A 15,357-nucleotide genomic window follows, 5' to 3' on the forward strand; every position below is an offset into this window, starting at 1 on the left:
CGGTGTGTGTGCCGTCCTGCGGCGGTGCTCCGGTCGCAGCAAGCCGGCGCGACGAGCGTTGCACGCGACCTTCATGGCCAAGTTTCAAAGTTCCCCAGATTTAGTTTAGGGATTGCTGCAGATATGTTACGTTTATTCAATTTATCACATTTCAGTTGAATTATCGCAAATAAGATAATAATATTACACCTTTTCTTCTGTGATATGACTCCATAAAATTAAATTTAACTTATTTGTTAGAACTTGTCAACAGGAACACCCCAAATTACCAAGTTTAACAATTATGAATATAACTATATAAAAAATTAAGTAAACTTTCCTTCTCATAAAGAACGATTTAAGCTTTTATTTTTAATTTGACTAAATTCTATTTGGAATGGGAAAATGGAATCACTAATGAACTTTTAAGAAATAAATGAGGGATCGAACACTTGACGTCACATTGCAGATGAGGCAGGATATCATTTGAGAGCTCGTTTTCAGTATGTTAATAAAAAAAATTGCTATAGTGAAGACTAAAAAGCCAGATTTAGGAAAACTAACTACATAATTTAAAGTTAATATAAATACTTATCAACAAATAAATGTAATATGATAGTTATTGACTTATTCTATCACTTTAATAAAGTAGTCAATTTATTACACGCGTTATATTAACTTCACCTGTATGTTTGTTTGTATGTTTGTAACCGACTCCTTTGGGTGCGATTTTGACCCACTAAAAACTGCCAGATTTCATTCAAACTTTGTATATTTATCGAGGACCCATGACAATACACTAATTTGATAAGATTATCCCACTAAACAATTTGCAAATAGGATTTTTGTCAATTTATATAATTGGTAAAATGAAGCAAAGACGTATTTGTAAAGAAAACAATTTCGCTCATGTGCGAACTCTTTTATTTCATTTTTTCTTTGGCGCGATATAAACAAAGCCTACTAAATATTATGACATTTAATTAAATGAAAAATGAGAGTGGGTTCTGATTATTGTGAGCAATATACTTTCTTGAAGAGAATATTATCTATATTTATAAAAATATGAAGAAAAAACCTGAAATAAGGGCTTTAAATGTTGTTTCTTTCGTTTAATAGAGAAACACAATTACGGCTTTGTTTCATTTTACCAATTAACCAAGAGTGAAACATTATTATAAAACAACATTTTATGCAAATATTTCACGAAACATGGAAAAATTGAAGTTCGATTATGCTGTGAAACCAACAGCAGATGGGAAATCAAACACCATATGCATAACCTCAATAGCTACACCTGATGGGCAGATTTTTGAAATAAATTCCACTCTAACACCAACCTGCAAATCTACACCAACCAGTTACAAATACTCCAAACTATGCCAAGGTCAGTAACTCATTAAATAAAAGACATCAAACACGGAAAATATGGATAAGTTTGACAGATGATATATCAAAAACATATTTGGATAGAGAGAAAAACTTACAGTTTAAGGATTTTTACCTGGAAGAAATTGAGGAAATAATTTTTAAAATAAGCTTAAAATAATAATGGATGAAAAATACTAGTATTATTGTGAAAAAAGCGTGGGGCGCTTTGTATCATATTTATCGTACATCGAGCGCCTGATGGTAGAGCAGCCGACATGTCATCGGAAGGCTCTGGGTTCGAATCACAGTCCGGTCTATCCGAATTTTTCTCACATATTGTATACACTCTCATTGAGCAGGTCCTTTCCTCATCCTTTCTCAATCCTTATCCTTCCCAAAATTCCTGTTACGTAAATGTGGAACGCTTCACGTAATAATTAATCAGTAGGCTCCCATCCTTTCCTGCTTCACAGCATTAATTTCGTACAGTATGTAAGACTCGTCGATATCACTTGTTTGTCAATAACCTTATACCATTAAGTCTCACTGTATATATTGATAACGTTAAAATTTTTGAATGGCTTTTAACATCGAGATTTGACTATCAATACAGCTGTACACATTAATAATTTGTAAAATAATTACAGTTACTTATAGTTATGACGGAATTAATAGTAGATTAGAACAAATAACAGTTTATAAAAAAATTAAAAAAACATGCTTTTATAAATAAACAAAACTAAAAAGTAAGAAATAAATAAGAGTTTAAAAAAACTAATAAACACGCTTTTATAGAAAATCCAACTAAAAAATAGAAAATAAATTTTAATAAATTTAATTTTAAAATAGTGTTAAATAAAAAATGTATTTTATTTTAAAAAAAAGCGTGGGGTGCTTTTTAAGATGATATCAAAATGATAATCATTCTACTCATATCTGTCAGTAAAATAATTATAACTATTGACACCATGCACCCCACGGTTTTTTTAAATAAAATACTTTTTTTATTTTACACTATTTTTAAATTAAATTTATTAAAATTCATTTTCTATTTTTTAGTTGGATTTTCTATAAAAGCGTGTTTTTTTGTTTTTTAAAACTGTTATTTATTTATTTTATACAGGCTACATGGTCTATTAGAAACAAAACACTAATAGTTTTCATAGAGCAGATTAAGGTTTGTATTTCTTGTTATATGTAAATATTTTCATTCTAATGTAATGTAATAAAATCAAATAAATTTTGCATCTACTTACATTAGTAAATTGAAGTATTTTACTAGCGATTTTGACCTTATGAGGATTCATCACAGATGCTGAACCTGTGTACTGCAGAGTCTCGGAACTCTCTCAATAATTTCATTAACTATCCATATTTAAAAAAATGTAAAAACGACCATTTATAGAAAACTAAATACGCATGGTCGTTTGTGGACAAAATTTTGTAATTTTTTTGTTTAGATAACTTTAATTCGTTACTGAAAGTACCGTTTTTAAGCTGTATTCAGCCTAGTTTTCATAAGTTCTAACTAAATATTTCTCGAATAATTTTTTATAAAAGCATTGTGTAGTCCTTTATGAAACCATAATTCAGGCTTCCCTCATAGTCATCACTGAGGTTTTCGAGAAAAGTGCATATTTCTAAAGCAATGCACACATTGCTGGGTGAATAAATAAAATGCTGAATGCACGGGAAATACTGTGGGAGCCAGGGAACAGAAGAAGAGAAGTAGACGGCGAGAGCCCCCCTGCTGGGCTGCTAAGCTCCCCCCTGCTGCGCGCTGGACTCTGCCCGAGCCTGATAACACAAGGAGTGAAGGAGTGGGTGCTGGCACTACCTGCGGAGCTGCCCAAAAACTGAGGTTCGCCACACACTAGCTATCAATGGCGCGGAAGTCTAGTAAATGCAGATTATATGAATCAGCACTCAGGAAAAAGAGGCGCAGGCCAGCGGCAGTACGTAACTACGTGTAGGTAAGTAAAATAATTTCTATAAAAAAATTACGCTTATGAAATTAAAGTTTATGTTACGTGTTGGTTGATTGTCGTCATAAATACTGTTGCAGGAAAGGCGCACTTAACTTGGAGGATGTAACCCCAGAAACATCATCCTCTAAAGCTCTTCCGAGAACTTAGCGCCACCAGTAAATATCCACCAGGAAGCATATCAGATACCATCAGAAGAATTATTGCCATATGTGCAATATTTATTGCCATAGATATTTAAAAAAATTACTAATCCTTTTTAAAAATAAATTATATTAACACTTAAGTTTGTTTTTAAATATACTATTTATTAGATATTGGTTCCGACATAAGGACCTCATGGGATAACTGAATTTCGTTGTTTTACAGGAGTTAAAGTAAAACGAAAATTTTTGATGAACCAGCAAAAATGTATCAGGATAAACTGGAGATTTCTGAAGTCGATAAAAAGGAGTAAGTGTTAATATACATTTATTTAAATAATTATAATATCAATGTGCAATTTTGTTTTATTTTATTACGACAGAGAACTAAATTGCGTAAGTCCAATTTTGTTCTTGCCACGTGTTTCCTGCCAGGGATATTCTTGCATACTGGCTTAATCGTTTCTTGAATAGGTTAACACTCTTGCAACGAAATTAGAAAATTATTTTAGATGGCAATTGTGGAAACAATTTAAAAAATTCAAGAATTCATGTACTAATAAACGAAGGCATTGTGTTTTAACAAATAACTTAACTGCAATAGCCCAGCTCGCTGTAATATTATTAAGACAACCATGATCTGAAGAAGCTATAAAAATATATAATATTATTACATTACATATTAAATTGAAATGCATGATTATTTTATTTTTACGGAGATGTGTATGTATTTAAGTGACATGTGTTTGAGTATACAGGCATGCATAGAATGTATGCAAGAATATATGTTGTAATGAATGTTATATAATAGATGAGCTACATGTTTATTTTAAGTCACAAGGCCGGTATTCCAAGACATTCGGGTAAGGTAGTGAATAAGCACTGTCTTGTTGCGATACAACCGTAACACTAACTCATGGGCCATATCGCAGAAGGTTTCCAAACTGAGTTCCAGTAGGGAACAGATCGGTTGTCGTTTTAATAAACAGTATCCCGCGCGAGGCTAAATACCGTTGCACATCGCGAACAAGCACGCTACTTGACGTGACTCTATACAACATTTGTTTATTTGCGTTTACATAAGAGTAATGGAAGATTACAACAACCAGGGTGTCTGGTTTACACCGAATGGTTTTTTTTATTCTTATCGGCATTTGGTAACACAGTTTTTGTAACTGAAAAATATTTCACGGCTTATAGGAGAATCATTAATTATATATATGCATAACATTAATTATATATATGCATATATAACATACGTTCATACTTTATTGGTATTGTGTTTATGATTTTAATTTTTATATGAAGTTAAAACAAAGGGCCATAGGCTTATCTTATATGAAAAAACCCAAGCCAATTGACGGGCCAAGACTTTGCTATAGCAATTACACAAACAAATAATATTAATTTATTTTACACGAAATATATTGTTTTTAATAGTATGTTTTATAGATAACGTAAAAAAATTATCCCTGTCGAATTAAGAACTTTTTTACCAACCAAACCTGTACATTGTCTTGTATTTCACCTCTCTGCTACGGAGATAACTACATACAACATAGACGTGTATTCAAGGCTATTCTTATATTCTCAACTACGTTTCAAGCTGTGATAATTTTTTTTATTAGAATGAAAATAAACAAAATGTTTTTTCCAGGATTGAATAGATACGAGTTAGTGGCGCCAGACATGGTTCCGTAATCTGGACGAAATCACCAAAACAATTAGCTCTATGAATGAGGAGACGTTTGGGCAACAGATAGATCACGGATAGGACACTAAAATTTGTTTTCTAAAAATAAGGGACTGGCTGTGTCTTATCTAAGGGTTCAGGATCGGAAATGCCCACTAGGAATATGGCTCGGGTACAGGTGTAGCATATTTAACACCTTAACTCTTATTTTTGTGTCTTTGAATACCGTCCTATATTAATATTAATAGATATATTTGCCACGTTATTCTTACGAAATATGTTACTGAAATAAACATTGATAGAATTATGTTGTGGAAGTTTTATGTTCAATAGTTAGTCGTTATATTGTGAACAAAGTATTTGTTTATTCAGAATAATAATTTCTTATTCAAAAAAAGCACATTAGTAGATACCTGCGAAATTCGTGATTTCATTGACCTATAGGATAGACTCCATAATATTCTATGCTCTCGGGCAAATTACGCCTTCTCATTGGCTACTGACGTAGGTATAAGTCCTGTTAACTGGGATGTTCCTTGATTCGATACTTCTATCGATGAATGTTTTTCATTGGCTCAGAGTCCTTCAGGTAAACCGTGGCCCAATCACTGAAACAGCAAAAGGTGCAAACGTATTTGGATTCTAGCCTATCGCAAAATGAATTGGCGAATTTTGCAGGTGTCTACACATTAGTCTTGGGTTCTTGCAGGCCTTTTGCCACAGTACATGCCGGATTCAAAAACTAAGGCGCTATAATATATATTTTTTTTACGTTTTAATATACGAAATAGATCATTTTCACATTTCATTCTAAAGTCTCACTATAAAGGGGAATTTTCGTACGTCCTTTTATTTGTCTCTCTTCTAGAAAAGAAATGGCTTGAACTTCGCATCCTGGAAACACAGAAAAATAATCTAGCTATGATTTGCCGCCCACATCACTTGACGATATGGAACCAAGTAAAGAGTATTCATTGTCTGGCCGTAGACTAGTTGATATTGAGTACTTTTTTGAAGAACATAAGAACATTAGCTCACATGAGCCTTTTGGCTGCACATTAAATAACATGGATATGGTGAGTGAGAAGCGACATGGGCAGATATCCATTTTTACCCTTCGTTGCTACATGTGCAATGTTAGGAAATTAATTCGAACAGAAAACCCACTGAAACCGTCTAGAGACATAAACACTGCAACAGTAGCAGGAATAATGTGCATAGGGGCAGGTCATCGGCAGCTTGAAGAGTTAACCACAGCCATGTATGTTCCTGCTATGTCAATAAATACTTATTCAAAATATCATGACATAGTGTGTTATGGTTGGGTGTCTACTGCTTTGGAAGAAATGCAAGCATCAGTAAAAAAAGAAGTCAAGTTTGCAGTACAAAAAAGTGAAGTAGATAGTAACGGAATTTCAATCTTAACCGTTGTTGCTGATGGAACATATGCTAAAAGGTCTTACAAGAACAGCAGCTATCTGGAGTGGCAGCAATTGTAGGATTTTATACAGGAGAAGTTCTCTTTATTAGTGTAAGAAATAGATATTGTTCCATTTGTGCTTATGCTGAAAGAAATGGAAGAAATATCAGTGACCACGTATGCTACAAAAACTGGAATGGAAGTGCAGGAAGTATGGAAGCCGATATAATCGCTGAAGGATTTCGATCCAGTGTTGAACTTCATGGAGTTATATTTGGTACGTTGATTGCGGATGGTGATTGCAGCATATACAACACACTGATAAAAATGCGACCATATTCTGACCGCACAGTGCAAAAAATAGAATGCCGGAATCAGGTGCTTCGTAATTAGCCTATAGTAATAAGTTGAAGGTAATCGCAACCAATGTCAAACTCGGTCACATCGTGTTCCGGAAAAAAGTTAGCTGCTAATATTTTAAGGATGCGAACATCGATTGTCTCTTCAGCGAGGCACTGGAAAAGCCAAAAAAAAATATAAGTGAACACGAGCAGTTACACAATTTCAAAGCAGATGCTTTGAATGCTCCACACCATATTTTTGGGGATCATTCTCAGTGCCAAAAATATTTTGGTACAAGAAAAGAGGAAGAAAATTTGGTACCAGATTTAAGAAATAGTGGAATTTTGTCCATGATCGAAGAAGTTCAAAAGCATTGCATTTTGAACAATGCAAGAAGTCTATTGAATGATGTCGATAGCAATTCGGCCCAGCAATTAAATAACATTATTGCTAAATTTGTGGGTGGTAAGAGGGTTAATTTTTGCCTACGAAGAAGCTGTCGGGGCAGGAGCCATGCCGCTGTAGTGACATACAACACAAAAACACCACTTTACAAATTACACAGAAAAAATTTACAAATGCAGCCCAGGCAAGTACACCAAAAAACTTGAAAGCAGAAGAATATTCTTGAAAAGTAATATCAGGTGCAAAAAGTATGTGCGCAAAAGTGCCGTTGTTGCAAATACTCCAAGCTTCCTGCAGAAAGTGACTATGGTCCCCAATCTCAAAAACCAGATATGACTCGTGATGATTTTGAGATGACGAAGGAAACCTTTCTAAAATCTTTACCAACAACACCAAAAGAGCGCAAAGACTTGCAAAGTGGAACAGTCCTACAAAGAGACAGTAAGTAACCTATGGAAACAAACACGCAGGAAAATGTTGACAGCTTCAAATTTTGGCACTGTGTGTAGGCGTAAACCACACACATAGTGCCAGAAATTGGTTTCTACTTTACTTTATAGTGACTTCGACACAGATGCAATTATATGGGGTAGAGATCACGAAAAGGAAGCTATAAAAATCTGGAAGAGTTACATAACGTTAAAGTAAAGGCATGCGGACTCTTTATTGATAAAGAGATATCGTTTCTTGGAGCCAGCCCAGATGGACCCATCGGGACAGATGTCACCGTGGAAGTAAAATGTCCAGCGTCAGGAGTAAAGCCAGTACAAATAAGTCCTGATGAGTTAATTCGCAAGAGGAAATGCACATTTTGGAATGTTTCTCGTGACAAAACAACTGTCACTGAAATTAATAAAAACCATCATTATTTTTATCAGATTCAAGGGCAACTCCACGTAACCGGATGCGAGTATTGCCTTTTGGGACTTTTGACTCCATGCGACATGAAAATAACACAGATAGAGAGAGACAATTTCTGAAAGAATCAAATTGAGGAACAGTTGTCGAAATTTTACTTAAACTGTATGTTACCTGAACTAATCGACCCACGCCGAACTCGTTCGATACCCATTCGAGATCCCGACTACATAGTTAAAGCTATGACTGAATTTTCTCTAAGGAACTGTAAAAAACTTGATAAAGAAGAATATGACCGTTCTAATACAATTATGTACAAAAATTTTTCAGCAAGGGTGAACCCACATCAAAAAAGCCAAAACGAAAATTGTGTTTATGAATTTGAATCTCTGAATAATCCTCAATGAGACTTTTTTATGTTACGCGTAGAGAATTCAGATTTCAATATTCAAAACCATGTAGGCTATATATTTATGACTTTATGAGTAATCTTTCAATATTTATTTGGTCTATTTTATTAATATATTTATTCTCTGTGACGTAGTGAAATTCAGAGAATTAAGTGGATGACTTTGAAAAAGAATGTTTGGATTTGTGTATATGTCAAGGCGTAATTTTCATGTTTCTTTGAATAATTTTATGATACTTTATGATTTTTCTAGTATATGTTGTCCTATAAGAATGTTTGTTTTAAGTGCTCTGTGATTTTATTTGTATCGTGGTAATGGGTACGACCGGAGTAGAACTGAACGTTGTTTATATTGCTAAATTTGTCTTATGAAAATAATAAAATAAGAATTGTCCCTTCTGAAAGGCTAAGTAAGGCCACGGTTTAAGTTTTGCTGAAATTATCTTCTAAATACGGCGTTAATCCTAGCCGTTGGAAAATATTTTAACATATTATCTAGATTCTTTAAGAGATTTTATCTACAGTTAAATATTTGAGATTGGCATTTAAAACAGATTTTTACCTGAATGAAATGTTGGTTAGTATTAACTTCAGGCTATGCTGTGAGTACACAGGCCTATAAATAATATTAACGACAACAAGATAATAACATTTCTGAGCTATTCCATACACTCCTAATTTCATTTAAGTTGGAGTATTACTTCATATTAATTAAATGAAGATACATATGTTTTATTTATATTTTTAATGTTTCACCGTGAAATCAGAAAATAGTGTCAAACTGTGTATACTGTTATTATTTTTTATGAGTTACGGTTTTATGTTATAAGAATCTCAACAAATAGGATGAAGGGTAATGATTTTTGTTTACAAGACAAGAATAATTGATCTATGTTTATTTGACATGGTTTCATATAAAAGTGTCAAGTATTTTCTTTTGAAACTTTGTAAATGGTTTTCTTTCTTTTATAAACATTATTTTACTCAGATAGTGTACAAAACCTTGGATTGTGTATTTTTTATATTGAGTGTATAATTTTAATATTGTACATAACGTTTTTCGCCGATTAAGGACTGTTTATATAAATAGTTTATTCAATAACATTGTAATCTTATCATTTTATATTCATTTTTGACTTTCACGGTTGTGCAATTATAATGTTTATCTGCAAGAGATGTGTTCCACATGTTTCTATTACAAAGGTTTCGAAAACGCATTAAATTGCATAATTTGTATGAAAAAATGTTTTCACATTTTTATTTTGAATTAAAATAATGTTTAAGTTTTTAGTGATTATTTGCATTATTTCATCTTCATCTTTTACGGAAATTCGAACAGAACTTTGTAAATCTTTCAACACTTCACGGAATTTAATTTATTGCAGAGGTAACTATAAAGATGGGGAGTAAAATTGATAAAGGAAGACGAGAACATTTTATAGTAGAGTTCAGAGATATTGGCAAATTTTTGTCCGCAATGTGAGTGTTCAAAATCTAGGAGTCACTTAATTGATAACTACAGTTTTTCAGCAGCTTCAGTACATTGAAGTTGTCCTCTTAGCAAGACTGGCTGAAAGATTTTTACAGAAATGAGAAACATAACAAATGTGAGAAACTATATCAGTGTTAGAGTCAACTATGCCTAAAAGTACCCCAAAGCTTTACCGCCGTACACCGTGTGCGACACAGCGTCATACAGCCATCCATTAAAATGTAGCTCAAAAACGCAGTTTATAACATACTGTCGCTAAAATTATACAAAATCTAGAAAAGTTCATCATGTGAAAAAATCATGTTTGGCTACTTAAGATGAAATAAATATAGATAAAGATTTTAATTGTGTTTTTAATTAATTAGGGAAATAAAATTATTATATCATACACATTAAGTGCCCAATGTGAAGATTATTGAACAGATTTCTTAGTCATCAAGGTTTAAGGCAGAGTGAGAGTGTGCGCATATATATAAATATATATATAGGCAATTATCTAGATCGCTAGAGTTGCCTTAGCGTCGGAGTGCTTCGGTCACAACAAGCCTGCGCGATGTGCGGTATACATGGAACAGTGAATTTACTGTAGGTATGTTGTTTAGGGAATGCTTCAAATATGTTACATTTATTCTATTTGGTATATTTGAAGTTAGATTAGTGCAAGTATGATGAAATTTTAATCACTTTTTACCTGTGAAGAATTTTTGTACTGGCTTCACAAATTGCTCAACAGAACACCCTAAAACTCTAATTTAATAAATATTTATATAAATATAAAATTAGGTACGTATTCCTTCTCACAAATTACGATTTAAGAATTTATTTTTAATTTTACTGGCAACTATTTGGAAAATAAAAATGGGATTCTCTAATGAGGTTTAAAGTCACATACTCTAGGAATCGGACATATGACGTCACATTTATAATGAGGCATGATGTATGACATCATATTTTCAGTGCGTAAATTATCAAGAAAAAATAGCTGTATTGAATCATAAAACAACGGTTTAAAAAATACTAACTACTTTGATCAATTGCATTATGATAATTATCAACATATAGGTATAATATAAAAGTTATTGACTTTTCTATCACTTTAGTAATGTACTTTATTGTAATTTACCAAGGCTACACAGTCGAGTAGAAAACTGATAGGACGAATGAATTTACGTATTTCTCATAAAAATAAATATTGTAATAGGATTTTTGTAGTATAAACTTGTAATGTGATTTTTCACGTTGAAACCTTTATTTCCTGTGCTAATTTGGTACAAGGAACGGACAAAGAAAGGAATATCTTTCCCTCTCCCACTTCCAGGGCCATTCCATCCTCGACCACTTTACCTGAGTCATGTAAGAATGTCTAAACCTTCCTAATGCTCCTCCTTTCCAGACCACCTGCTGATTTTAAAAATCATCCTCGCCTGTCTTGCTGCCCACTGGGTTTCTTAACCTTCTCTCCTTCCCATCAGGTACGAAGACAATCGGAAAAGCAGAGCAGAAAAATTTTTCCTAGCAGCGCGAAAATCTGAATTCCCCGTTGGAAGTCGTTGCAATTAATGTTTTATTTGAAAATGTGTTTATCTGTAGATCGGGTGCATCAGCTATGACAGCTTACATTTGAAAAACAATTAGATAATGCCGAAACATTTATGAACAGCAAAAACGACAGTCGGAACTAATTTTAATTAGTTTTGAAATTTTTTTGAAAACGATATATTAAACTGTGCTTATAGTGCTTACTTCAAGCCGATATTTTATTCATTTCATTCCAACACTCTTTATCTTTTAAAAAAAAGTGCGAATCTATTTTATTGTGCAATTCGTCTTTAGGGATTTCATATTCTTCATTCGTTTAGAGTGCATATAAAATCAATAATTACCACTGTGATGACTCTTTGTGTTTGAGTGTGATAATTTCATCAATGAACCATTGCATGCAATGGGAGTAATTACAAGGAATATAATTCCATGCAGAAATATTACTATATACAAGTCAGGCCTACGTATGTTGAAGTCATAAAAAATCTTTGAGAAGGGAAGTCAAATATTTTTTTAACACGTCAAATTAGTATCACTTAGAAAGCTGAATTGCTCCGGCACATAGTAACTCTGTCCTTCCCCATTCAACCTTTACAATATGTCAAATAAACATACCTTCTTACAGTAGAGTAGTGCAAAGTTAAAACATCTGTCTACTGTAAATATTATCTCTGCGACTGCTTAATTCAGAACTGCAGGAAATACATTATATCAGTTAAGAACAAATGTTGGTTGTATATAAAAATCACCTCTTTATTGCATAAAAATATATTAGTAATCTTTACCAAAGTTCAGCTAAGTGAAAACATCCCTACTTTGCAGTACAGTACAAACACAAAATACTTAATACGCTAATTTTTCCATCGCTAGACATTGATGCATAAGGAAATGGCTATAAAAGTACACACTTAGAAAAATACATTATTTTTTACGGTCATGATTTAGTTTTACAGAATATGCTTTAATTTTAGGAAAAGTTAGATTTGTTTTATATTAAATTCATTTCTTGTATTGTAAACAGACCAAGAGAGACAAATTTATTTTAGATAGTTTCTGAAAATAAGACACACTATCAACTATCCAGTTACCACTTTTTTAAACTTCTTGTACATATTATTTTTATTATATATCGTCAACATTTATCATTCAACAGTTTGTGCTGATAACATCAGTCCGTTTTTGGGAAATTAACAACTTCATATTTTCCAAGTTATGCCACATAAAATTCGTATTTGTGCGAATGCATATTCGTAAGACAGATAACTCAATCTAGCGTAAAATGCATTGTTCGTACACGTTTGTGTGTTTTATGTGTGTCTATATTTGTACAAATGTAATGTGATGGTAAAATTTTACTTTGTTGTGTAAAAATACGAAACGGTGGGGTTTTTATTTACAAACTTTAAAATGTGTTGTTTTACACTAGCATATCTGTAATTTTACCAGAATGTTTTAGTTAATTGTAATTGTTTTTATTTTATAATTTGTAATACACGTATGAAATTACATGAAATGTGCGTGTTATTTGGGCCACGCGAAAATTTGTAGTCTAAAAATAAACCATTATGTTTCTATATATGTACAAATGTAACGTGGTAGTAAAATGTTACTTTATTGTGTCAAAAAAGGAAACTATAGGGTGTTTATACACAAATACTGAAAGGTGTAGATTAAAATTAACATTGTTGTAATTTAATCTGAAAGTTATACTTTGTTTAGTTGTGAATTGCTTACGCTTCAGAAATATTCTGTCCATTTGTGTGAAATTAGCTGTAATGTATCGCTTTTTTTTTCGCGTAGCATCGCTTTCCATGTTGTTACCGAAACCAAATGTGCATGTCGTATTACACTTTTATTTACAGTTTATTGTTATTTTACATTACCTCGCCAAACCTTTTCAATGCATTTAGAAGTTTACGGATATTATTAATATTTTGTACATTCTCTCAACCTTGAATATTGTTGTATGGTAACTTAAATGATATGTGCAGTTTCCTTTTAAATACAGCTAATATTGTTGAGTTTAGTGCCATTATTTTAATGCTCTGTTAGACTTCATGCATAGTTTTTAAAATCTTGTAAGCCCTGCATTTCCAATGAATTTCATGGTTGAGCTTTCCATTTCATCTCTCATTTTTTTAATACAATGTTAAAATTTGATCCTGCCACCCACCTCTCATAAAGACAAGTGATCTAGGTATCTTACTACTTTTCTATTATTTTCAATGGTTACTTTCGTAATAGCGTGTCTATATTTGTTCGCTACGGATATCTTACACAAACTAATAACCTGATAAATTTATGAAAACGGACTTATTAACAGCAGCGACTAACGGTTCAATGCGAGTAATATACTGGCCCTAAGTATTGAAAAAAAAATGATTGAGTATAAATGTATAGAAATTAGTTATATAAAAAATATTTACTCAAGATTTTTGTTACACATTATTTAATTAGTTTACTTCCAATCGTTTTACAATAAATTTTACCCACAGCGACGAGTGCATTCTATTACTGAAGTAAAAAAAAAGAAAAAAAGGGAAAAACACATGGTTTTTGTTTCGCTTGTTTGATGTACATGAACTTTATTTCTCGGGAATTTAAACATTTACACTAGGCCGAATAAGTATTTTGTATTTTACATTTAAAGTTCCTACATAAACTTATCTGAGTATTATATTTTTTTAATGACTTAATTTGTGGTTTAATAACATAGTTAATAAACAGAGCGCATTAATAATATTTTCCGAAAATCTCTTAAAGATAAAATAGTTTGTAGATTTTGAAACATTGTTAAAGCAGTGACTTTTCTAAATGATGTTTATATTCTACTGTAGCTAGCACAGAGGTATCTTAAGTCGTATTTTTTACTAAAAATATTCCAAACACGCATATACGTATTTATTCTTTATAATTATATTAGTAAAAAATGTAAAAAAGAAATACACCTGTTAAAAAAATCTGAACCAAATTCGTGTAAATTGCTCAGTCGAGTAGTTAAACTAAAAAGGTAGGTAGTCATACTGCAGCTGGTGATTTACTGGTTAAAATAAAACAAAATTAAAAAACTAAAATAAGTATTATTAAAAGTTAAATTTTAAATTAAAAAAATAATAATACATGCTTTGGGAACCATGTGAGAAGAAGGAGGATGGGATGGGATGGGAAGGGGAAGGTAAAGGTAAATAGGTTTTACGTCACAGGGTTATGCACAGAAAGGCTTAAGGCGACGGGACATACTGATTTTAATGTGCTCTGAACCACTTGAGTCTCCTAGGTGCTCATAAATATGAGCCATGTCCCGTAGGGTGGGATCGAACCCAAGTTCCCCGCTGAGGACTCGGGAATGGGAAAGGCTGGATCGTACCCGGGAGGGGGAAGGTGGTTTATTAACGGGGTATGTAGAGAAAAAAATTAGGTGGGACGATGTTTGATGCCAAGTGCGTTGATCTAAGCGACAAATGGAAAAAAAAAATTGAGTTAGGGGCGGCTGGGGAAAATTATATTCTTAAGCAAAAATTACGCAATTATTATAATGTGTAACATTCCTTGAATTTTTTTGCAAGAATATGTACAACGATGTGTTTATCCCATATTTTTCCGAAGGATTTTTAAGTAATTATAAATATAATAGTGAAGATATGCGAAATAACGACATGATCATTTTAACTCAGGGGGTTATGTAAAATGATCCAATAAATAAATTAAATTTGAAAAT

Source organism: Bacillus rossius, assembly GCF_032445375.1.
Source record: "Bacillus rossius redtenbacheri isolate Brsri chromosome 4 unlocalized genomic scaffold, Brsri_v3 Brsri_v3_scf4_1, whole genome shotgun sequence".
Classification (NCBI taxonomy): Eukaryota; Metazoa; Arthropoda; class Insecta; order Phasmatodea; family Bacillidae; genus Bacillus; species Bacillus rossius.